At 33.0% G+C, this 26,143-nt stretch overlaps 1 protein-coding gene across 2 annotated transcripts in view; it reads right to left on the bottom strand.

The window, feature by feature from the left end:
• Positions 1-26,143, bottom strand: part of LOC140452235 (cytokine receptor-like) — a 153,186-nt gene that overhangs the window by 102,930 nt on the left and 24,113 nt on the right. The window lies entirely within an intron of this gene.

Here is a 26,143-nt window from a genome sequence, read left to right as displayed (position 1 = left end):
ATCTGAATTTGTTTCGAAACTATCTTACCGATTTTTCTATCAGATGTCGCTATTGCGTCCATATCGAAGCCATGTTATTGTTGCTTCCTTATAAGACAAAGAAGATTATTTTTCACGTTAAGAACGGCTATGAATAACTATTCTGATGAGACTTATTAAGTCGAAATACGTATCAATAGATACATAGACGCTTTGAACGAGAAATCAAATCTTTTCTGTCTTTTTCATTTTATTCGGATCTACTCTGTATGAGTACGAGAAACAAATTCGTTAAGGATTTCTGCTTAGATGAATAGACATGTCGTGGAATGCAAATTTTAGATTCCCCATGTCTCTATTAACATCTTTATCATCGTCTGGCCATGCCTTGCAATTTTTAGAAGGCTCCAGATTAAAGCAGAAATCTGAATTTGTTTCGAAACTATCTTACCGATTTTGATTATGAAAGTATTTTCTTGTGTCATGTTTTACACTAATATATTTTTTAGATGGGATTAAACCACAATTAATTGTATGTGTGTGTGTTGAGTATTATTTGCTTCGAAGTCCATTCGTCATCTTACCTTTATTGCATTCTTTTGTACTTTTTATGAGAAGCTCTAAAGGAGTGATCTTATTTTACAAAGATACATAATTAGTGTTTTTTTTTTCGTATTAAATATTCATCCTATTTTGGACTGTTTTCTTTTGTTGTTGTTTTATTTTTTTTCCTTTCTTTTTTATAATCTCGCAATTGTTTATTTAGTTTTTTTTTTAATTTTATGTCATCTTTTTTATTTAATATAATTTGGGATATAAGACTGGGATACAATTTGATGCTCAGTGGTCGATTAGAGCATTTACATGAGACAGGTGTACCTTGGATAGACTTTAAACATACGGAAAAAAACATAGGTTATAACCTCAAACTAATACAAAAAATATGCTTGTACAAAATTTGATAATTTTCTGATCTGAATAATTGGGTTATGTTATTTGGTAATTTCTTCATTTAATAATAGAATGATATATGCCGACGACTCGGTGATCCTTTCCAGTACCATAGACGAATTACAGCAGGTAATGGAAAGAGTTTATTCAGTTAGTGAGGAATACGGCCTGAGCCTCAATTTCAAGAAGACAAAGTGGATGATGATAAGCAGGAAGCAACAGCCTACTCGACAGTTACGGATAAGTAACATACTAATTGACCATGTAGAATCTTATGTGTACCTTGGCACCAACGTAAATGCAAAATGGGAACAGGCCACAGAAATTAAGGCGAGAATAGAACGAGCTAGAGCAGCATTTAGCAATATGAAAAAGCTCCTCATAAGCAGGAATTTGTCTCTTCCCCTAAAACTACGTCTAGTTAAATGCTACATTTTTCCGATCTTACTGTATGGTGTGGAGGACTGGACGCTGACGGAGACGCTCACGAGAAAACTAGAAGCATTCGAAATGTGGGTGTACCGACGCATTCTTCGTATATCCTGGACCAAACATGTCACCAACATAGAGGTAATCCAAAGAATCGGAAAGGAGAAAGAAATCGTGAATACAATTAAACAAAGAAAGCTTGAATATCTAGGCCACATATTGAGACACGATAAGTACCGTCTACTGGATTGTCCAGGGAAAAATAGACAGTAAGCGAGGGCCAGGCAGGAGAAGACACTCGTGGCTCCAAAATCTGAGGAAGTGGTTCGGGCTCACATCGGTCGAACTATTCAGAAGCGCCGCAAACAAGATCAGAATTGCCATGTTAATAGCCAACGTTCGCAACGGACAGGGCACTTGAAGAAGAAGAATAATAGAATTTGTTCTAGCATTCCAATAAACGATATGGGAGGCCAGGAAGGCCATTACCCCTTTAGCAACCAGCGTCCTCGTCTGAGGACGGTTTGTTTAGATGTGGATAAAACAATTTCTGCGTGAATATTTGGTGATTGCCTACCGCAGTGCCTAGTAGAAGCACTACCGTAGGCAGAAGTGTATGTATTGGTGCTTTATTTTTATTTGACGAAATACTGGCCCAAGTCCAAAGTACGATTTTGAAGTTTACTGAACTATAATTACATCGACGTGCAAAATATTTTTATATGCAAAGGTGAGATCTAAACATTTGTATTTTTATTGGGTTAGATCCACAACTTGCACAAAAAAAACACAAAAATGACTACTCAGTAAAAAAAAATTGTTAAAATTATTAATGTTTGTATTTTGAGAACGATTTCCGAAGTGGATATTAAAACGTCAATAAACTTATTTTAACCTTTAATTGTGGCTTATTCTCATTAAAATAGTAAATTTTTTTACCATAAAAACTTTAAAATACCTCAAGAAAATAGCTTCAGAACAATATTCAATTTTTATAAAAATTGGTGAAAATATACCCTAATAGTAATGTTCATCAAAAAATCCAAAAGTTTAAAAATTCAAGTCTCTTTTTTTTCAAAAATTTTGTTTAAACCTGGAATACTCGCATAGCAACTTGTTACATTAGCGGTCGCGTGAGATACACGTGCGTCCCAGGATAAATTAGGTCTAAAATATATATTCAATCGCCGTTTTAATATAAAACAAAGTTTGTTTTTATGGAATATTTATTAGACGTCATATTTTGTTAAAAGCAAATAAATACATTTCAAAAATGAAAATTTCATAAAATGATAACCAGATCATTCATCTCGTTTGCATTTGCGCATCTTAAGCAGACGACCGGTGATTCTTTCTGATGTTCTTTGCAGATCCAATTATTGCAAAGATTGCTTATCCTTTTTTCTCTTTTTCAAGGACATATGTAGCATCTACTATTTCCTGTTTTGGTCCTCTTTGGTTGGTATGTAGTTGTTTCTGCAAAAGTCGAAGCTTCTTCCGAGTGTTCTTCGGTTCCACGTAAAAAATCCGCATTTTCCCTCAATCGTTTCGAAACATTAGGAGCGCAAAATCTCTTTCTAATCTGCGGCTTCATCAGGTCCAAAGCTAAGCTGCGTAAAAAATCGCGCCGTACAACACTCAGGTTCGAGTTATTTATTTGAAATAGTACTAAGCATTTATTCATGCTATATTCATAATATCAAAAAGGATATTTAAGGGCCATCTCCTACTGTTTCAGGCGATAATATAAGAACCACACATTTGATCTACAACATCGACCCCGAACGTACGATTGTTGGTTTGCCAGTATCCTTCTCTGTCATTTGCATGGCTTGTGGATAGGACAAGGACATTTTTCTTCTTCCTTGTGACAAAAGATACAAACGTGCAGTCTTTACTGACTACTGAAGTCTGATCTTTTGGTGGTGTTTATAAACTCTATAGGTATATCTCCCGCTTGTTTTTCTTTACTGTTCCGAGTATAGTTAGCTTGAATTCATTTTTTAGTTATACTGCTAGTGGGAAGTTAGCAAACCCATTGCCTATAGTTATATTATGGTATGTTCCTCTTATTGAACTTACAAGTCGCTTGACAACATCCGATGGGTTCTTCGATAGTCGAAAGGGCCTTCTGGTTGAGTTCCTGCGTATATTTCGAGGTTCACAGTAAACACGTTCTTGAGTCAACTAATGCGACGATTTTGATGCCGTATTTAACAGGATTTAAAGGTATGTACAGCGTAAAAGGGCATGGACCTCTGAAACTTACAAGTTGTTCGTCAATTGTGAGATCAGTTCCAGGTATTACTAATTTCTGGTAGAAAATTTCGGTTTCCCTTCGCTCCTGACGACTATTGACATCATCAAAGTGTAGGCATCGTAGAAGAAATCGGAACCGATTGTAAGACATCCTGCAATATATGGCGTCCATCCCAGTACTGTCTATTCTCTAAAAATCTGTTATGTTTTGTCTGCCTGCTTTGCTAACTCCTAGGAGGTATAACATTCCAAATGGAGCTCTCATTTCACACTGGTCACTTTGTTTAGCATCTCGTTCACGATTGTACTTGGGCTTGACGGTTTTAATATATACATTTTTAGAATCAGTTACCATTTCCACAATGTTGTTGCTAGCAAAAATTTCAAAATATTCTGTTATGGTTTTGGCATTTGGTGCATCATCTATGGGCCGTGGTCTTTTTTCGAATATATCATATACTCTAGTTCTTGTTTGTGGTGGACAAATTTTTCTAAAACGTCGTAACACCCTATAACTTCCTCGGGAACATCCTCCTCCACGGCATCTTTTTCTTAATCAGTGTCGTGAACACTTTCCGAACAAAAATCTCTATCATCTTCATCTGGATCTGCTACTCCAAGTACTTCTTTCTCTTCTAGCTCTTTGTACCATGCCAGCCATTTTTCCGGATCCTTGCTTATTTTTTAAATCTATAAGCAATAATTCACATAAAAAAAACAAAATATAATAAAAAAAAACAAATAACTCACCAAAAAATATTATGCACACTATGACATTCGGAGGTTGTGTGGGATACGCATCCGTCCTAGAACCAAATTTAACCTCAACAATAATTTAACAGTAAACGCACACATACGTACCTCACTAAAGTCTTGAGTAAACTGTCCGGAATCCGGAATGTCCAATGTCCGAAGTGCGGAAAGCTTACCTAGAAGCAGGTGTATGACATGCGCTGTATAAGAAAGCATGCGCGGTTTTCCGGCAAGTGGGATACGCTGCTATTGCACTGATATTGTGGTATCACACGCGAGTATTGCAGGGTTAATCATCATAGTAATTTTCAAAATTTGTTAAATATAATATAGATATTATTGATCATTTACAGTTTCATTATTATCTTGTATTTATGTTTAATTACTTCATTTTGATTATCATTATATTGTAAAAATAAAACTACTGGTTTGTGATGAATAAAAAAGATTTATTCTCGGTCACGTGTGAGATTGATTGCGGTCCATGCAAAAACATACAGGCATACCGAGCGACAAGAAGTATTCACTTCAAAAATAGCATAAATTCAAGTGAAAGAAATAATTTTTTGCGTTTTTCAATTTTTACGTATTTTTTTAAACGGGAATCACTATGTTTTTTGATTTCATCAAAAAGAAGATGTTTCAATGAAGAAAATGAGCATCATCAGAAGTAAAACAAATCATCATGCAATTTTTTTTAAAGTTAATTTTCTATAAGTTTCATCAAAATTAAATAGCTTTTAGAGAAAGGATAAATAAAAAAACGAAAACATCCAAGAAAAGGCTATTTTCTTAAGTTTTCTCGGTTGATCTTGAGGTTATGTTAAAAATGTGATATTATCTACCCCCTTTTAACCGCCACTCCCAAATCACTCAAGGAACTTTTCAGCTAGTTAATTTATTTTTATTTGATGTATTAACCCCACCTATCACTTTTCGCCATAAAACTTTAAATGACAGTATTTTCACCTTTTTTGCTAATTTGACTGGTCTATAAATGTCTTGAAGAAATAAACAGTTAAACCAATTATTTATAAAAATGTCCATGCGTGGACCGTGTCTATTTAGTATATTATCAGTAGTTTATTTTGTTCACATACATATTCATCTCTTAGTATTACTTACTTAGTTTTATTTTTTTTTGTCTTGAAAAAATTAAAGTTTTTAAGTTTATTTTATAAAGTCCAAATTACATTTCATTTTTATATCTTTATTCCCTATATAAAGGACTTTCTGCTATAGGCTAATTGTGTCCAAACGTCTCGATATTCAATAAATAATCGATCCGACATCACGGTTGGCGACACGTGAAGGCAGTATGTTCATCAGAACAGATTACTTCAGTTTTGAAATAAATGTAAACGAACAGAAGCATCACATTTCCACAAAGATAACTAAAAATAAAATTTCCGAGCAAAGCATATTTTTTGGGAAGCCCTCGCGTCTGTCAATAGCAAATGACGCTATACTTAGCTAATATGAAAATGAAATGCTTGAAATCGGCAAAACAAACGTATCTTAAATTCATCTTCCTGTAAATTAAGTTTTGCGAAAGCGAATATTACCCACGTCAATGTTACGTTATTAATAGAATTAGTTCGAGAGCTGGCACACAAAAGTACATACATAAAACAGTCATTCGAATTAGATATACTAAATTTCCCAAATTATGTGTGAAAGATTAAAATGAACCTCAAAATAAAGATAGTAATATACACCGTGGGACGTAGAAGAAATGAAATACAAAATCTATCATGGACAGAGAAAACAACAGTGCTACGGTGTATCAAGGATGGAGTACTTGGCAGTTTTACATTTTCGTTTGAAAATCGATTTTCCCAGTTTTACGAAAATTAATCAAAATAACACATTAAAAAATTTTGGTGGTGGTAATTGTTACCCATTATACATACATTATACATATACATTATACATACAGGGATGGACATAAGTCAGTTAACCAATTTGCATACCAAATAAAAAAAAACTAAACAGAAAACTAATTTATTGATTTGATTAATTAGTAAAGTAATTATCTAGTATAGGTTTTAAAGTCACTGTTTGTGTTTAAACTGCAGACCACCTTCCTCAATGCACCTATGACACCGCTTATATACGATGTTGCAGGTTTTATCAAAGAATTCTGGGTTGTTGCGGAGTGCATCGAATTCCTCTTGAATTCTTGTTTTCAAATGTTCAATATCACGTAATGGGGTGGCGAACACTTTGTTTTTGAGTACTCCCCGCAGAGCAAAATCGCATGGCGTTATGTCTGGTGACCGTGCTGGCCACTCAATTCTTCCTCTTCTTCCTATCCACATGTCAAACTCGGCATTCAGGTATTCGCGAGCTTCAAGTCCGAAGTGTGGAGGAGCGCCGTCTTGTTGAAAATAGCGAATATCTGCAAACTCTGGGTTATTTTCCAAAGTACCCTTGAAATCAAGATAGTTCAATTGAAGCAGTTCAAGATAATTTTCTGCATTTACGCTGCCCTCAAAAAAATACGGACCAACTAGACCACCGGCGCGAAGTCCAGCCCACACTGTTACTCCAGGAAGATTTAGAACTCATAAGCAATGGTTTCGTGAGGGTTTTCATCTGCCTATTGTGTCGGTTAATCCGTCCGTTTAGTTTGAACTGCGCCTCATCACTCCAAAGAATTTGCTTATAAAATTTTGCGTCGTCATCTGCGCAACCAGTATACCACTCGCAAAATTCCAATCTACGATCAGAGTCGTCTTCCGTTATCGCATGTATCAAACGTGGACGATAACAATGATGATTTAATTTCTTTAACATGCGACTTACACTTCGGCGAGATATACCTAATTAAAGCGATGCCCGAATTGTGGATTGCTTGGGCGTCTCAACAAATGTTTCCGCAACGAGTTGCATATTTTCATCTGTCACTACCACAGAAGGGCGACCACTACGCGGTGCGTCTAATACCGACCCACTTTGTTGGAACTTCTTATGCAACTTGTAAACCATCTGCCTTGTAGGAACATGTCTATTTGAATACTTAGTAGTGAATTCGTTGAATACCGTCTGATAATCTGCATGATAACGTAGGTACGAAGTCAACAGACAGACTCGTTGTTCTGTAGTGTACTTTACACGGGCTTTAACCGCGTCAGACAGCGTTAACTGACGTATGCCCACCCCACACAGTTTGACACAGCGTTTTAGATTTTAGGAAAACCATTGTTTTGACGACGTTTCGGCAAGTTCACACTTGCCACTGTTAAGTCAAATCAGTTCTGCTTCTTCCTGATGTTCGAGGAGAACTAATTTATCAATTTCCATTATCAATGAACACTATATTATATACTAGAACTTATACTAAAATAATACAGAATTAACGAATTACTTACGAATAATGCTGTACGTGGTTTATTTATATGCAAGATGCTCTGCCAGTGTTGTAGTGTTAGGCTTATTATTTCTTATAGTGATTTGTGTGCAACAATTCGTCTATATAAATACTGATGCGTCTGTCTACTATATGATATTTAGTTTTATTTATACAAAATATTTTATAAACTACATATGATTGACTGTCTTTATAAACAACAGGTTTGAATTTTAAAAAATATTTATTGGATGTTTTTGGTGATTTATGTCGAACATTTATGTTATACCTAGAGATCATTTTTGGCATTTATTCGCAAAAACCATTAATATATTATGGCCATTATAGAAAGTTCTTATGTCTATTAATGAGATTTTTATTGTTATTGTTTGGGATAGTGTTATTGATTTTAGGAATGTTTGTAGAAGGATTTTTAAAGTTTCTTTTTCTAAAAGATTGTAAAAATGATGCTGCTTTTGGTGTTCCACTGATTTTCTATTAAGGATTTTTCGCTGTTATCTTCTCTTAATCTTTCATCCATGTTTCTTACAAATCTTTCTTATACCTCGAATACTTTTAGGTTATCTTAGTACAGTTTTTATTGTTTTTGATATTTTTCCTTTGTCTGCCGACGGATTGTACATCTAAACCGTGTCCGTAGTATCAGATGGTCTGAGTTGCAACTTGCTCCACGTCTGCTTTTTACATCTAATGTACTTGCCGGTATTCTTTTTTTAACGAATACGTGGTCTATTTGGTTCAGTGCGTTTCCGTCAGGCGATATCCCAATGCTCTTATAAATATCTCGATGTGAAAATCAGGTCGAACTGGTAACCATATTCTTTCCAGCTGCGAAGTCTATAAGAAACTGACCACTCTCATTTGTCCCTCTGTGCAAACTATGTTTTCCTATCAACCCTAGGTATTCTAGCTTTTGACCGATTTTGGCATTTGTGTCGCATATCATTATTTCAATATCATTTCCTGTTGTCGATTTATAAATTCGTTCTAGATGTTGATAAAAGGCTATTTTAGTGTCTTACTCCTATTCATTTGTGGGGCAATGTATATTTATTATGGTTATATTAAAGAAATGTGTTTTTATTCTAAGCTGGCAGAATATTTCATTGATGGCTTGAAAGTCTGTTACAAGGTGTTTCATTTTATTATCCACTAAAACACTTTCCTGAACTCATTGATTCCATCATCTTTAACATCCATCGATCTACAGCCCAATTCAATCCCTAATCTAGGATAACTATAAGAAAACAAGAAAGCATTAATCATTGGGAAGAAACAAATCGTTGTTCTTACAAACAAAATCACAAGAATAACAGTCAGAAATGAAATAATACAACTCATGACTAAATATAGCAGCGAACTATAAAACGCCCCTGAAACACTTAGACGCAATCAGTAACCAAGAAGATGTATCAGAAGTTCTTCCGGAAGGAGTAGAATCGACAATTAGAAAAATTAACTACTGATTATCTACTGATCTTGTCAGTGACACCTTTAATGAAAGGTAGAAAGATTTTGGGTTGATCCGGCGGCAAGGTTTCTTTTTTGGATGGAATGGGGTTTAGAAGTTTTTGAATGCTTCTATTGATTTGGGTTTTGTGGTAGCCCGTTTTGTACAAAATACATGTTCCCGCGCATACAGCGAGTATAAAAGCAGCCACGCAGGGTAAGACCGATTGTCACTCGACACTGGGGAGTAGGCAGATTGAGACCTCAGTGCCGAGAGACAGTTCTTGCAATATAGAACACGATACTGGTACGTCTCGAGTGAGGGGAGTAGGCAGATTGAGACCCCGAACTCGAACCGAACCGTATCTCTCTTGATAATGGCTCCAAAATGGGTGTCGAAACGTCGAGTTTTAAATTCTCAACGCGGTTCTTCCCGAGAACTCAGTAATTTTCATATATATATATATATATATATATATATATATATATATATATATATATATATATATATATATATATATATATATATATATATATATATATATATATATATATTATTGTGATATTTAAAGTCTTGGTGCGCCAAGCAATAATTAGCTAATTAAATTTTTTTTAATTAATTAAAATTATTTCAATGATATGATTATGACTCTATCACAATTTTTAATTTCTTTTATCTCAGGGTTAAAATTCGTGCTTCAATATCTATGCTATTACATGTGAAAGGTAAGGTCCAGAGAATACCGGAATAATAAAAAACACATATGATCTAACACTATATATTAAAAAAATAATGAAATAATTCACACTCAAAAGTTTTCAATAAACAAATCTCATATAAGGATTCTCAACATTTTGTTCTCCGTACGTGAACAATCAAAATTAATGGTACAAACAATATTAATTGAAAACTCAAAATCCAAACTATTCTAACTCTCCTAATCAAAATATTTATATCCTTTCTAAATTACGTGTAAAAATTGTGTTATCAATAAAAGAAAAAAAAACTTCAGAACAACAAAAAATATCTCTCTCTGATGATGAGTGGTCCAAATCCTTGTTCCTTGTAGACTGTATTATCTCCTCTCAACCGCTCCCTATGTAATCAGCAATCTTACAACAGATTGTTGCAAGTATATCGTCCTTAATGATCTCCTTCAAAAGCAACAATCATTCAAATTATGATAGCCTTTCTCCTCTCGATAAACTGAATCTCTCGTTGGCCCGAGTGAAAAATGACTCTTGGAATATCTTCTCTTTACGATAATCTGAATCTCTCGTTGGCCTGAACAGTGACTCTTGGAATATAAGTAGGAAAATATGACTTACAATATTTTGCTGCTTAAGCTTCTGTCGGATACACTAACTCCACAAAAACTCACTAACATTCCACACTACTGCTTGCTACTTCTTGGGAACCACACCAGAGAACAAACACTGTTCCTCTTACAGACTTGGAAAACCAACTCCTATCTTTTCTCTCTCCTCAATCTAGCTAAACTTTCCTTATCCCACCTTTTTCAATCTCCGCCAATCAAAACTCGTCACAATTCCCCATTTTTTCATTTCGATAACAAACAAATTTTTACCTATAATTATAAAATTTCCTAAAACTTATTTACAAATATTATTTTCTATAATTCTTAAAACTAACAAAAACCTCTTTCTAAAATATCTTCTATTGTCTTTAATTACTGCACTAATGTATTTGTAAAAACCCGTTTCAATTTGTCTTTCACTTAAACTTATGCGGGTCACTTAAGTATAACAAAGAAATGATTGATGTAAAGCTTACATTTTGTTTGGTACAGGTAATTCAAGGATTTAATAACTTTCCTTCTCCGAAATGTTTGTTGGATATTATCCTAAATTATTTTAATTTTTTGTTGAACTTTGAAATATTTTAAACAAACCAATATTTTCTTGATTTTACATATCATAACAATATATATATATATATATATATATATATATATATATATATATATATATATATATGTTTGGTTGTGCATGACTTTTAGCTAATTGAGGCTTAAAACAGTATTGAGGAAATGTAATATTTTTATTCGTTAACCAATCTTTTATTTTATCTACGGTCGGGGTGTTTGTTGGTTGCTTATTTAAAATTTCCGGATGGTACGCAGCATTATCCAGTACTATAACGGATGGTTCATGTAAACTTGGCAACAGTTTTTCTTTCAACCATTTCACAAACATTTCCGTATTTATATTGTCATGATAATTGACTGATTTTGATAAAAACACAAGATCTGCTCCCTCAATAAAACCATGTTTTCCACCTGCATGCACTATAACATATCTCTTTCCCTCGTTATGGATGTGTTTTATGGATTTTATGCTCTCGTCCTGCCAAATTCGTTTGATACCGCCTTTAGCAAAAATCCATGTTTCGTCTAAATATACGAAGGAAGAACATTTTTTTTTAAATTTGTTATAATTTCTTGAAAATTCTATTCTTTTGTGAACGACACTAGCTCTTTCACACAAAGCCTTTCTATTGCCTTCCTTTTTGAACTTAAAGCCAATCTGTCTTAAAACTCTCCAGAGACTTGTTCTGGAAATTTTAAATATATTTCTGTCTTTTAATTTTTGTAGCACTGAATCTAAAGAAACATATTGTTCTTTCTTTTCGCGCATTTTATATATTGTCTCACGGATTTCAAATTTGCAACCTTCGGGAAGATCTTTCTATAGTCTTTGGTTGTCGGCGAGATTTATATTGTGCGACATTTTGTTCACTTTGTCCACTGTTTTTTGCTTTTTGCAAAACCGACTTTAGTTTTGTTTCACTAATACAGAGTGCATTACACACACGTTTATGTACGGACTGAACAGGTCGCAAAGGGCCCCCGTTTGTTTTCTCAGCAGTAAAATAAGAAAGTACATTAAATATAAAGTTGTCTTCATCTAAAACACGTCTCGGCATTTTTGGCTGCAATAAACAAATACACTACACTAAACTCTCTCTTAACGGACACCTCTCTTCACTGGAAACCTCTATACGGGCGGTGTTTAAAACTAAAATCAGTCGGCGATATATGAAACTGTATGTAAATTTTCGTTACTTTTTAATATCTGTAACGACTCGGTACTTTAACTATCAATAGCCTATATGTTATACCCGTTACTTTCGGAACTTTTAAGAGTACATCCACTCAAAGCAAACAAATATTTAAAACTAACAAAGTGAAATATTATATAGATTTTTTTCTGGTTTCTGAACCATCGTTCTGCCAATTTCTTTTCATTTATATTAAAAATAGTACATTTATTTTTATTACAGTTGTAGAACCTAATAAACTAATAAAATAGTGTAATGTCAAAGAAACCCGGCACGCCTCTTTGGTGTATACATTTCACCGAAATCCATCCCAAATGTCTGATAAACACATTTGCGTAAAAATGAGCGTTTGCGTAAAAATTTTTGTTATTTTCGGATTAAATTTCACAATAAATTTTGCGTCTATCTGAACATCTATTAACTGAAATAATTTTAGTTCAGATGTCATACTAACAGTAGACCCTTTTTATTGGAATAATAATTAGACCAATTTACTTTCATACTTCTACTTGCACAGTAAAATATTCGTTGTCGCAATAATCCCAAACAGTCGTATATCCGTGGAATAACATATATATATATATATATATATATATATATATATATATATATATATATATATATATATATATATACGTTGTTTAAAACGTTTCTAAGTTGGCTGCTAGCTAGCTTTCTAGCTATGCAATCTTTTACCTTTATATTATATATATATATATATATATATATATATATATATATATATATATATATATTTATATTGTTGTTTGAACGTCTTACACGCATAAATAACATTTCACATGTTTTACTGAACTATTTGCATTTGCTTTTATAGCTTGAGACGACTTATCTTTTATTGCAAAATTTACGAGCAAATTTTATATCCAAATAAAACATTTAAATAATAGACGTTTCCTGAAATAGACGTAACATTCTCGATATAGCAATTTGCAGATGTATAAGGCTCTCGTTCTAACGCATTTCTTATCTCATAAAAAATAATTTGATAAATCCTAGGATGTGGCTAACATTTTAAATGGTTTTTAATAACAATTGCGGTTTCTAATATTAAAACTTGTTTTTAATATCGCGCCAATAAATTAATTAAATACCCTTTTAATTATAGTGTTCCAACAAACAGTTTTTAATGGCTCAGTTAAAATTAACAATTTTACCATTAATCATAAAGGTCACCTGAATGGGGTTTTAAAAAATCTCAACTTTAGTCAACCTGACAAAAAGGCTTTTAATTTGTATTTTTTCAGAAACAAAATATATTGCTTTATGTTTTGATTGGACCAGATTTTTTATTGTTTTCACGAATGTATTAAACGGTGCAAGTGATAGAACTGGACTTACCAATGACTGATTTGTTTCATATTTGAAGAAAAGATTAAATTTATCTCTATGTTTAGTGTTTCTGTTTCCGAATTAGATGGCCAAAAGACATTTTTTTTTTCGGAAGCCCTGTGTTGTATTAACCGGACTTAGCGAAATGGCTTATACATCTTCCAATCGTATACAATTCCGACTCAAGTTTTAATGTTAAACGATAGCTCCATTTGGAATGTTATACCTTGGACGCCATATATTGAATTCCGATTTCTTCTACGTTGCCTACGCTTTGATGAAATGAATAGTCGTAAGGAGCGAAGGGAAACCGATAAGTTGGCAGCAATACTAGATATTTAAGGGAAACTGCCAGCAATCAAACTGCCCTTTTAAGCAGTACATACCTTCAATGCCTGCTAAATATGGCATCAATGTCTTCTGATTAGTTGACTTAAGTAACATATTTACTGTGAACCTCGAAATATACGCAGGAACTCAACCGGAAAGCCTCTTTCGACTATCGAATAGCTCATCGGATGTTGTCAAGCGACTTGGTAAGTTCGATAAGAGGAACATACCGTAATATAACTATGGGTAATTGGTTTTCTACTAAAGTTTTCTACTAACTGGCAATAATAAGTCAAACCAAAGAGAATGTATGGAAGCAGAAGCAAGAATCGAACACTTAGAAGACATAGAAGATAATTCGCCCAGCAAGGAACAAATCGAGGAAATCATAAAAAATCTGAAAAACAACAAATGCCCTGGAAGCGATAAGATAACAGCAGAGATGATGAAATATGGTGGAAAACTGCTAAATGATTGGATATACAAGATCATAAAGGAGATATGGATAAAAGAACGAATACCAGAAGATTGGAAGGAAGCAATTATTTGCCCATTACACAAAAAAGGAGACAAAACAGAATGCAGTAATTACAGAGGAGTACTAAATACCGTATATATAATCCTATCAAAATCCATAAAAGATAAGCTAGAAAAAGAAGTTGAAAATATAATAGGCGAATATCAGTGCGGATTTACACGAGAGAGAAGCACAACGGACCAAGTAGGTATTCGTAATCGGAGAATTACAAGCAGAAAGCTATGAACACAACTTACCAACGATAGCGCTATTCATCGACTTCCAGCAAGCAAACGATAGAATAAAGAGGAAGGAATTAAAAGAGACCCTTGAGGAACTGGGAGTTAGCAGAAAGTTGCGTAATATAATATATCTTACTTTAGAGAATACAGTAGTCAAGAGGAAGAATAGAGAGGAAGAAGAAAGAGGAGAATACAGAAAAGAGGGCTAGAGGAAAAAAGAGCTACAGGAGATAGTACAGAGAATAGTAAAAGCAGCAAAGAAAATTGGACTTTACATAAATGAAACTAAAACAAGATGTATGCAGTGGACAGATGATCAGTTCAGGGATGGACAAAAGTTTAAAGTAGAAGAAGGATCATCATACGAATTCGAAATGGTAGAAAGATTTACATACCTAGGTGCAATAATATCACGTAAACCTAACATTAAAGAAGAAATACAAGCTAGAATAATGGCAGGCAATATGCTCTTAGTAAAATGTTGAAAAGCAAGTTTTTATCAAGAAAGGCAAAAATACAGTTATACAAAACAACTATACAACCAATAGTAACATACTGCAGTGAGACATGGACAATGACAAAAACTGAAGAAAACTTACTGGAGATATGGGAAAGGAAACTCCTGAGGAAGATATATGGAGGAATAATTAGGGATGGTTTATGAATAAGAAGATCAAATGATGAGTTAAAGGAATTATATAATCAACCTAACATAATAGGAGTCATAAAGTCACAGAGACTAAGATGGCGAGGTCACCTAGAAAGGATGCCGAACAAGAGGACTCCAAAAAGGATACTAAACTATAGCTTCAAAAAAGAGAAAAGGAAGGCCAAAAACAGATGGAATCAAGAGGTAGAAAAAGATACGGAAAAAATTGGACTAGAAGGTCAGAAAAGAAAAATGAATTACAAGAACGAATGGAGAAAAATCACATATCGAGCCAGAGAAGATCTCACTACATAAAGAAAAGCGAAAATGAAGAAAGAACAAACTTTTAAAGCCATGGGCCTCTAAGACCTTTAGTGCTATTGTATATATATATATATATATATATATATATATATATATAATTGGTTTTCTAGCTTCCCACTAGCAATACAACTAAAGAATGAATTCAAGCTAACTATGTTCGGAACAGTAAAGAAAAACAAGCGGGATATACCTATAGAATTCATAAATACCACCGAAAGACCAGACTTCAGTAGTCAGTTCGCATTTCATCAAGACTGCACGCTTGTACCTTTGTCCCAAGGAAAAGGGAAAATGTCCTTGTCCTATCCACAAACCATACAGATGACAACATAGACAAGGATACTGACAAACCAACAGTGGTAGTGGACTACCATCATTTAAGTTAATTAATTTAAGGTAGATGCTGTAGATCAAATGTGTAGTTCTTATAATATCGCCAGAAACAGTAGGAGATGGCCCTTAAATATTTTTTTTTTGATATCATGAATATACCCGACCAAAGAGACAAAAGCACAAGGGACTATTGTTCCCTCTGCAATAATTGGATCTGCAATGAACATCAGACAGAATCACCGGTCGAGGTTGTCTAATAAATATTTCATACAAATAAACTTTGCTTTATATTAAAACGGCAATTGAATATTATATTTTAGACCTGATTTATCCTGGGACGTGTATTCCACGCGACCGCTCATGTAAGAAGTTGCTATGCAAGTAATCCAGGGTTAAATAATCACTCTCCGGGGTAAACAAATTTTATAACTTTCAAACTATATGGTCGATCTAGCATACTTCAATAACTCATTAATTGCCATAATTTCAAGTAGTTATATTACATTATTCAAAAAACACGTTTATTAACATTTATAATTTACTGCAAAAATAAGGGTTTTTCGTAATTAGCTCGGTGAATTGTTTATCTATTTTAATTTAGAAACTCGAAAACTAAAGAACTTTCTAAGATCTATAATTTTTATTTGAACCATTTTTCTCTAAAATTTATAAGAAACATTTTATAGGCAAAAATGATTTTTTCAGAGATTGTAGAGAGAATTAAGAGAATACTCCCCTTAGAGATGGGTTCTCAAATAGCCGGAGTGTTGAGTTTTAGTAGAACCTTGTACTATCCTAATAATAACGGATAAAGTGATTTTTTTTATAACGTAGCAATATTCAGCGAAACATTTTTTATAACGTAACAATTAAAAAAATTATTTTATTTATAGTTTCAATAAAAAAAAATACTACAACCGCAAAAATCTCTCGTACAGCAGTTTACAAAGCTACAATTGTCATTTGGGTCGCCACCTTTCAAAAGGAGACGGCGCAATAAGAAGAAAGTTTACATATTTGCAATGCATCGTTCAGATTAAGATGTGGATATTAAGATTAAGATATTTCCAAGATATGAAAAGTAGCCGAGATCATAATGATCCCTAAACCCGGAAAACAACCAAATACAATATTATCGTACAGACCGATTTCCTTACTACATGTATTAAGTTATAGCTTATAGCAAAACATTTCATGGAAGCTAAAGCTTTACTTCCATCACACTAATTTGTGTTTGGAGAAAGTAAACCAACTATAGAAGAAATGTAATAAAGAAATCAATAAAACAAAAAAAAGTTTACGCCGCCGTCTTTCAGCTTTTGATAAAGTATGGTACGAATGTCTTAAATAATAAATTAATAAGCAAGATTTTGATTCCAATAATCCACAGAATTATTGGAATCATAAATTAGTGGCCAAAATTTTGGAAACTTTACAAAAATTATCGTTTTTCCAGCAACACTCGTCTCAAGGTGATTTATATAGTTTATCAGTAGAATTACATTTTTTATTTTATTGTTTTATATTTCTGCTTAATATTGTATGTATTTTTTACTCAATATATATTAACATAAACTAAAATGGGACATAATTGGTCTAGCAAAGGTAAAAAGAAAAGGGGAAGAGTGCATAACACTAGAGTCCGGTAACGTCATAAATTACAAAGGGCGAGAAGAACAAAGCCTAGACGGCGTAGGATTTCTAATTTCCAAGAAATATGCACATAAAGTATAGCAATTCCTAGAAATATCTGAAAGAAGTGTAATGATTAGGCTAAATGTAAACGAGAACATAAAATTATTCAAGTATACGCTCCAACTGCAGCACATCCCGATGAAGAGATAGACGAATTTTATCAGCACGTACACGATGATAATAGTAGACTTCAACACTAAGATCGGACACGACTTGAAAAAACCGAAAACTATATAGGACAATTCTGCTCTGGAGTTAGAAATGAGAGAGGAGAAACCTTGGTTAACTTCCTACAAGCCCACAAATACTATGCAATGAACACATTCTATAAGAAAAAACCTCAAAGAAAGTGGACGTGGCTATCCCCAGACGGAAAACTCGGAACGAAATAGATTACATACTGTGTAACAAAACAGATATCATACAGGACGTAACAGTAATAAATACGGCGTAAATAAGTAACGATCACCGAATGGTTAGAGCCAAATTAGAGATAAAACATAATAAAAATAGAAATAAATTTAGAAAAACTTGGAACATAGACACAGATAAACTAAAATCTAATACAGAACAATATAAAAGCAAGTTAAAACCCGCAAAAGTATTAAATCTAGGTAAACTTAGTTTAAATGAAATCAATGAAGTCATAACAAAAGAACTATTAAATGCAAGCTCAGAAGTGGCAACTGCTAACAGAAAACGAAAATCCAAAATAAGTGTAGAATCACAAAACATGCTGAAACAAAGAAAAGATCTTCTGAGAAAAACAAAAAGAAACACTGCAGAATGTAAGGAACTTAATCGAGTAATAAGAAAACAGATAAAAGAGGACATTAAAAAACATCAAGAAGACCGTATAGAACAAGTCATAGAGAAAAACTGAAGTCTCAAATGCACAAAACCGAAACTAGGAAAGAAAAACATAATAACCATTAAAAATGAACAAGGACAACTAGAAAAAAGTAAATCTGATATAGCAAACTCAATTGAAAAGTTCTACGCCGATCTGTATCGTTCCAAAAACGATCTCCCTAACTCCTAAAAGCAGAACTTGAAAAGGCAGATAACAAATGTTAACTCAGAAGTGATACCTGTAATAAGCCACGAAGAAATAGAAAGAGCAGTAAAAGAAATAAAAAGGAATAAAGCTCCTGGAAGCGATGGAATCCTAGCAAAAATGCTGAAGGAATGCGCAGAAGAAGCCATCACATATCTAAAAATACTATTATTTAATAAATGTCTATTCGAAGGCAATATACCCGAACAGTGGAATACTGCTAAAATAATACTAATACACAAAAAGGGAGACACCACAGACCTGAAAAATTATCGATCAATTTCACTTCTTTCACAACTTTACAAAGATTATTACAAACAGGTTAACAATTAAATTTGACGGATATCAACCAGTAGAAGGACCAAGGACTGAACTTTAAAATTAAACCGAATAAGAAAATTGAAAAATATAATAAATATTATAATATTGACGAAATAATAAAAAGAATAAATGATTTATAATTAATTTGGAAAACTATTTTACAGAAAAATAATAGCTATAATTATATTTATAACAAATGCAATATAATAAATATAAATAAATCGAAAGAAAAACGTAGATTGATCATTTATACAGTTAAATCAACAATATTTTACCATTTACAAACAATCGACTGCATTATTGACTTCCTAAATATTTCTATATTTAAACTTTAAAATATGTATTGCTCAAAATATAATTAAACCATCTGTAACCGATTTATATTTATAGTCAATGAACAAGACAAATTGGAGATGTGGAGGGAATATATTGAGGAACTTTTTGATGACAAAAGATCAGAAATTCAAACCGAAAATATATCGACAGGTCCAAACATAATCTTCGATGAAATGGAAAGAGCTGTACAACTATCAAAGAATAGGAAAGCAACCGGTCCAGATGAAATTCGCAGCGAAATAATCAAACTAATCGACCATAAAGGCAAACATTCCCTTCTAAATATCTTCAATAAAATATACGAAACAGAGCATATACCAACAGACTAGCTACTGTCAACATTTGTAATAATACCGAAAAAAATAAATGCTAAACAATGTAGCGCTCGTCGCACTATCAGCCGTGTATTGAAAATTTTCTTAAGAATACTGAACTCGAGAATTTATAACAAAATAGAAGTACAACTAAGTCAAACACAGTTTGGTTTCAGAAACAACCTTGAAACCACATAAGCATTATTCAATTTGCAGGTCATGGTTCAAAGATATAGGGATATAGAACAACCGGTATATATGTGTTTTATCGACTTCGAAAAGGTCTTTGACCGGGTCACCCACGACAAACTGATCGGTGTCTTAAAACAAGTGAGAATTGATGACCAAGAGCTCCGTTTTATCAAAAATTTGTCTTGGCATCAATGTGCAAACATACGAATTGGTCAGAACACGACGGAAGCTGTGGAAATATGACGTGGAGTGAAGCAAGGGTGTATTTTTCAAAGAAGACTTCGATGAAGATACAGGCAATAAAATCAACGGGATTAATGTCAATAATCTCAAGTATGCAGTCGACGATTGCTTCCAATCAAAAAGAGGTGCAACGAAGGTGACCCAAACATGTGTTAAATACGGGCTAAAACTTAGTACTTCTGAGACAAAACTAATGATTGTCATCAAAACAAGAGTTACAACCAATGAACATCAGAGCATATGGAATAAAGTTGAAAGAGTCCACAATATCACCTATTTGGGCGCCAATGTTAACGATAACTGGGATATAAATAAAGAAATAAGAATACGCATTGAAAAAGCCAGAGACGCCTTCTATAAACTAAAGATTCTCATTAATAGAGATACTACATTAAACCTTACATACGGTGCTACATATTCTCCATATTGCTGCATGGCATGGAGAGCTGGAATCTTGGAGACAGAAACACTAATGAAAAAACTGGAGGCCTCTGAGATGTGGATTTACCGACGAATATTACGAATAAGTTGGGTTGATCGAATAATACTCCGGTCACTCGGGCTATTCACCTCACAATTTTGTCGGACTGAACCGGTTCACTTGAAATTTGGTGAGTTGATAGAAAAGTGCTCAAATAACAAAAGTTTACAAGGAAACAAAGTTCCTGTAAACAGTTCAGTTACTTTGACAAAGTCCTCGTAGACATACCGTCTCAGGACTTGCAACTTAATGTAGAGTCATATGTCGCCATGTTACCAATCCAACGGTAACTTTAACATCTTAACTGTAAATTAGACATAATGTAAACTAAATTTCATTTAATAATTTTTAAAGGGTTTTTACCCACATATTTAGTGGCTACATCCATGTATTAACTAAACACTGATGATGGAATACTTATTCCGAAAACGTTTTGTCAATTCAACATAGCCCAACTGGGTTTTTTATATACCTTTTTATAAAGGATTTTATTCAAAATTTTTTTAACAAAAGTTTAATACGCCGATCTATGCTTCTGGTCCAGGAGTGGTTACTACCTCTTCTCGAGATATAGAAATTCTTTTGCTCAGAACCAAAATCAATAAAAGATTAAATTCTTAGCAACTTTTGTTCTAGTTTTTACAGAAAGTCATTACTGTTTAAGCTATTTATGGTTGAACACGGCGAATTTTTATTGAAGTCACGATTTTTAACTGTTTTTTCATGAATAACTGAAAAATTATGTCATTGATCTAAAAGTGTGTAAAACAAAAATAAAGCTTATAAAAGAAGAATGAGTGAAGAAGAAAGAGATATGGTCGCTAAAAGGAGACATTTTTTTGAGAATATTTGAATCAATACAAGTATCCAATGTAAAATTCTAAGAAAAGTAACTACTATTTAAATGGAAATAAGCCACAATTAAAAGTTAAAGTACGTTTATTGACGTTTCAATTTCCACTTCGGAAATCGAAAAAAAATTTCCGAAGTGGAAATTGAAACGTCAATAAACGTACTTTAACCTTTAATTGTGACTTATTCCCATTTAAATAGTAATTACTTTAACATGCCACAAGAAAATAGTTTCAGAACAATGTAAGAAAAAGGTTTATTTTTGGGGGTAATGATATTTATAGTCCATGAACGGACCTTTAAAATAAGTACTACAAAAAGTCATTTGCACGTAAACTTACAGCGTAAAGTTAAAGCTCGTAAAAATGGACTCTTCGAATATTTTTTCGTCGTTTTCCTTCAACATTACATTTTATTTTAGTGTTCTTTGTTAGATCCAGAAGATTGACTGGCTTAAAATGCATTCTTTTTAAAAAAAATTATATTAAAATGTATCTTTTATTTTGAAATTTTTTTAAAAATTGTTCTTTTTTTTTCAAAATAACTTAATAACTATAATATATACCTAAGAAATGATACAGTACAAAAATTTAGTTCTTTTTTCAATAAATATTCTCGTTTTTTATAAACTTCTGTACCGTAAAAAACAATGGAGATATCACCCATTAAAATGTATGTCTTGCTGTGAACACCCACTGTTTCGAGTGCTTCAAATCTTAATTTTTCAAAATTGAACGGTAGTTAAGCTTTTTAATGAACCTAGCCTTGTACCTCTTGTAATTACCTTTCAAATGGATATGTACACATAATATCAAAACTTGAAAATTAACTGACTAATTGGAGAAAAACCAATGAAATTTTTGGGAGATAATTTTGGAGAGTGAAAAATACCCGTATTTTGGAGCTCTAACATATCTAAAGTATGGATAATAGTTTTGTAGATGAATATCTCGGCACCTACAAATAATAGAGTGCTTTGTACTTTTATTAGCATAGGGGGTAGTTTCTAAGTTTTAAAAATGTTGGAACCAAAAAAATAATGTTTCATAAGCAAGGAACAATTTTTTATTGATTTAAATACATACCTAAGTTTAGAATTTTAATTTGTACAAAACTATTTTTCCCGTTGTAGTAGTCTTTAGGGGTAATTTTTAGTTATATAAATGGAAAATTAAAACATTTAAACTATAAATAGGCTTGTTAAGTATTTTTTGGATAAAGGGGTGCTTTCTAGGGGTTAAAAACTTGAAACCAATGAAACATCATTTCACAAGCGACGAATGAATTGTTATTGATTTTAATTCGTAAGTTAAGCATATTACGTAAAAGATTATGTTTTAAGGTTATTTACATCATAAGCGGTAGTTTCTAAGGGTTGAAAATTTGTATTAAAGTACAAATTATCATTGAACATGTTTATTTTACTTTATTCAATCGGATTTGAATGTACAAAACGCTTAAATACGTGTTTTTCTATTTTTTCCACTAAAGGGTAATTTTAACCCCTGAAAAACAAAAAGTACACTTCGTCCACATATAACGTTTGCAAAGGAGGTTAAGACAAGCTTAAATCCAAATTTTCAGCTAAATCCATGCAGTTCGACAGAATTGGGAGGTAAGGTCCTATTTTCTGACCGAGTTACTGGACTACTTGTCTTAAACCTGTCGCCAGAGTGGACCAATCAGGGCGAAGATTGTCACTCTGACCAATCACAACAAAGATTATTCTGTTATCTCCATTATCTTTGATTTCATTGGTCCTCCGACGGAAAGATCACCCAGCACATGCAATTACTAAATGCATAAAAGCAGTGCATCTTTCGGGCCGGAGGACAGGCTAGTTCTTAATCTAGCAACATTGTCATGTTTATTTTTTCTCTGTTACCCGAAGTATCCTATCTTCTTTTATTTGACACCTCGTACATCAAAATCTATCCAATAGATACGAAGATATGATATTGTGCCCTTTTGCTAATGTTGTCACGTGTATTTTTTCTATGTCTTTGTATTCACCACCCCATCCCCTTTCTTTTGACACGTCACACGCTCCAATTGGACCAATAACAAAACGAAGATACGATATAATGTCCTTTTGGCAATGTCATGTGAAATTTTCTATATTTTTGTATTCTCCACCCCCTCCCCTTTTTTCGCCTCGTACGTCAAAATCGGTTCAATAACAACGAACATATGATATAGTGCCCTTTGGTTAATGTCGGTGTGTTTGTTTTTTCTACGTCTTTGTATTCGCCACCCCGTCTCCTTTTCAACAAGCCCCTTACGTCACGATCCGACGAGGCACCACACACAACCCACACCACAAAAGAGACAAAAATTACGAATGAAGCTTAGAATTCTCCTCAAAATTTCCCCAGAATCTAGGGAAAAATTAAATAAATTTACGAAATTTACTCTTGTAAAAATAGTGATAAATGCCTCATTTTTCCCCAGATTTATGGAAAAAATATTATTGTGGTCCCGTTCTCTTGCTCTTTTACAAAACGAGCTAGACCTATTTTGGCTGAGCATCCCAAGACTTAGTCAACGACGACATTCTCGATACTTAGAAATTTGCTGGAGATAAATATGAAATGAAATTTACTGAAATTATCTCGTAAATAACAAGTGAAGGAAACTTTGCTATTAAGATATTATTTGCTGGAAATAAAGAAACGTCTGAGATTCTTTTATTTCACAAATTGTCCAAATGGCCGAAAAGTGTCGCTAAATTATTTCTCGACTTGGTGAATGATCTGAAGAAGCACTTTGCTGCTAAACCATTAGTCCGAAATAAATAAAAGCCTGAGAATTATTTCACGAAAGGTAATCATTCCCAAGTGAGCACTTTGCTGTTGAACCGTTATTGTCGAAATAAGTAAAAGTCTAGAAAGGACTTGAAATTATTTCTCAATTCGGGAAACAATCAAAGATTCACCGCTCTGCCGGTATTCCCACGCATTGAGAAAACTAGTATCGATTGCACTTCCAGACTGGAGGAACCGAATCTCAGTTTAACAATCGCGGTGCCTTATGAGCATAGAGTACTCCTGAACCTTTGTTATGTAAGATATATATTTAAATGTAGGAAATTTCAAACTATTTAGGTACTCTATATTGCCAGTAGCACCCGTTGATAGCAGAGTCCTGGTAACTCTTGTTAATAACAATCCGAACTATACTAATTTCTTAAATAATAAGAAGATGAGACAGAAGAGTCTTCGTTCCTCTTCTAGAGCGACGGCTGGTAACCATCTAGTAATCCCAGATATTGCGGAGGATGAACCAACCGCAAACCAACTGTACGACAAACCTCCATTTATTCTAAACCTTTCTCATGTTGAATTATTACTAAATTACGGCATTGTTGTTATTATTGTATATTTTGTGTATCATTTGTATCATCTGATAGTGTATATGGAACTATAATGTAACATTTTCATCTTTTTTGTTATAAACTTTTAATATACCAATTAGAAAACAATTATTTCCATATGCGGTGCCTTTATTTTACATAGCGGTAAAAACTCAGTGTGAATTAGCGAGTAAAACCCGCTAATTCAGATTGTAAGAAAAATACTCAGAGGCGACAAACCACGATACTTCTTAGATAACGACAAATGCGAGGTTAAGAAGTCTCTACTTTGTAGGGACGATTTGTCTTATTCAACTTTTCTTTGTTCTTGGTAAAAATTTCTTGCATGCCTTTTCAAACTAAAAAAAAAATCATCAACTAACGATTTGTAGGCATTCACTCAAAATCCATCTATTATCCACCTTAATTACTAACCGGTTTACTAATAACAAACTTACGCCGAGGTTCTGTCTAAAAGACATTTAGTTTAAAATAAATATTAAATAATTTACTTAGCTCTAAGGTCGTTAATTTGTCAATTATTTAAACCTCCTACTAAGCGAAACTCAGTTTATAGCTAGACGTGACTGCTGTAAACAACTTATGTCCACTTAACACTATTATCAAAGGTTCATAAATAATAATACATGATGCTAACAAAAGTTTACTTGTGCAAAATGTTTTCCAGCGAACCAGTGAGTGGAGGTGTAAATATATTTTAAGAAATTTTAGAAAAAAGTAAATTGCACAGAATCAAACAAAATTATGGGATTACTATCAAGGGAAATAATTAAAAATTTTCTCGGGTTTACAAAAATTTCCAATTATTAGTGTTATACATCGTTTATTAAACGAAGAATCTGGCAGGAAACCGGTAGAACCAACGGAGAATGGTGACCAATACCAAAACAACAAACGAAGAATTTGTTCAAGAAATATAAAACGTACGCAATGTAAAATATAAAACGTACAGCTGACTTTGTTTTGTTTTTTTAAACAATCGTAAAAAGTGAAATAAAATCATGTTTTGCCTATAAAACGTTCCGTTGCATTTTAGAGAAAAATGGTTCAAATAAAAGTTGTAGATCTTAAAAAGTTCTTTAAATTGTGGATTAATATTAGAAAAGATAATTGCTAATATTAATTATAGATATATTAATTATATTAATTGAGTAAACAGATTCTCACAAAACTTTTTAACCGTCGGAATCGGAAGTGCATAAAAGTGAACCTAATCTGATATGGAGTGTGTTGCAGTAACTTTTAAATATAAACTTTTA

This window comes from Diabrotica undecimpunctata, chromosome 10, assembly GCF_040954645.1.
Source record: "Diabrotica undecimpunctata isolate CICGRU chromosome 10, icDiaUnde3, whole genome shotgun sequence".
NCBI classification, from domain to species: domain Eukaryota; kingdom Metazoa; phylum Arthropoda; class Insecta; order Coleoptera; family Chrysomelidae; genus Diabrotica; species Diabrotica undecimpunctata.
The sequence above is the reverse complement of the archived record's forward strand: the minus strand, read 5'-3'. Positions and strand labels throughout refer to the sequence as shown.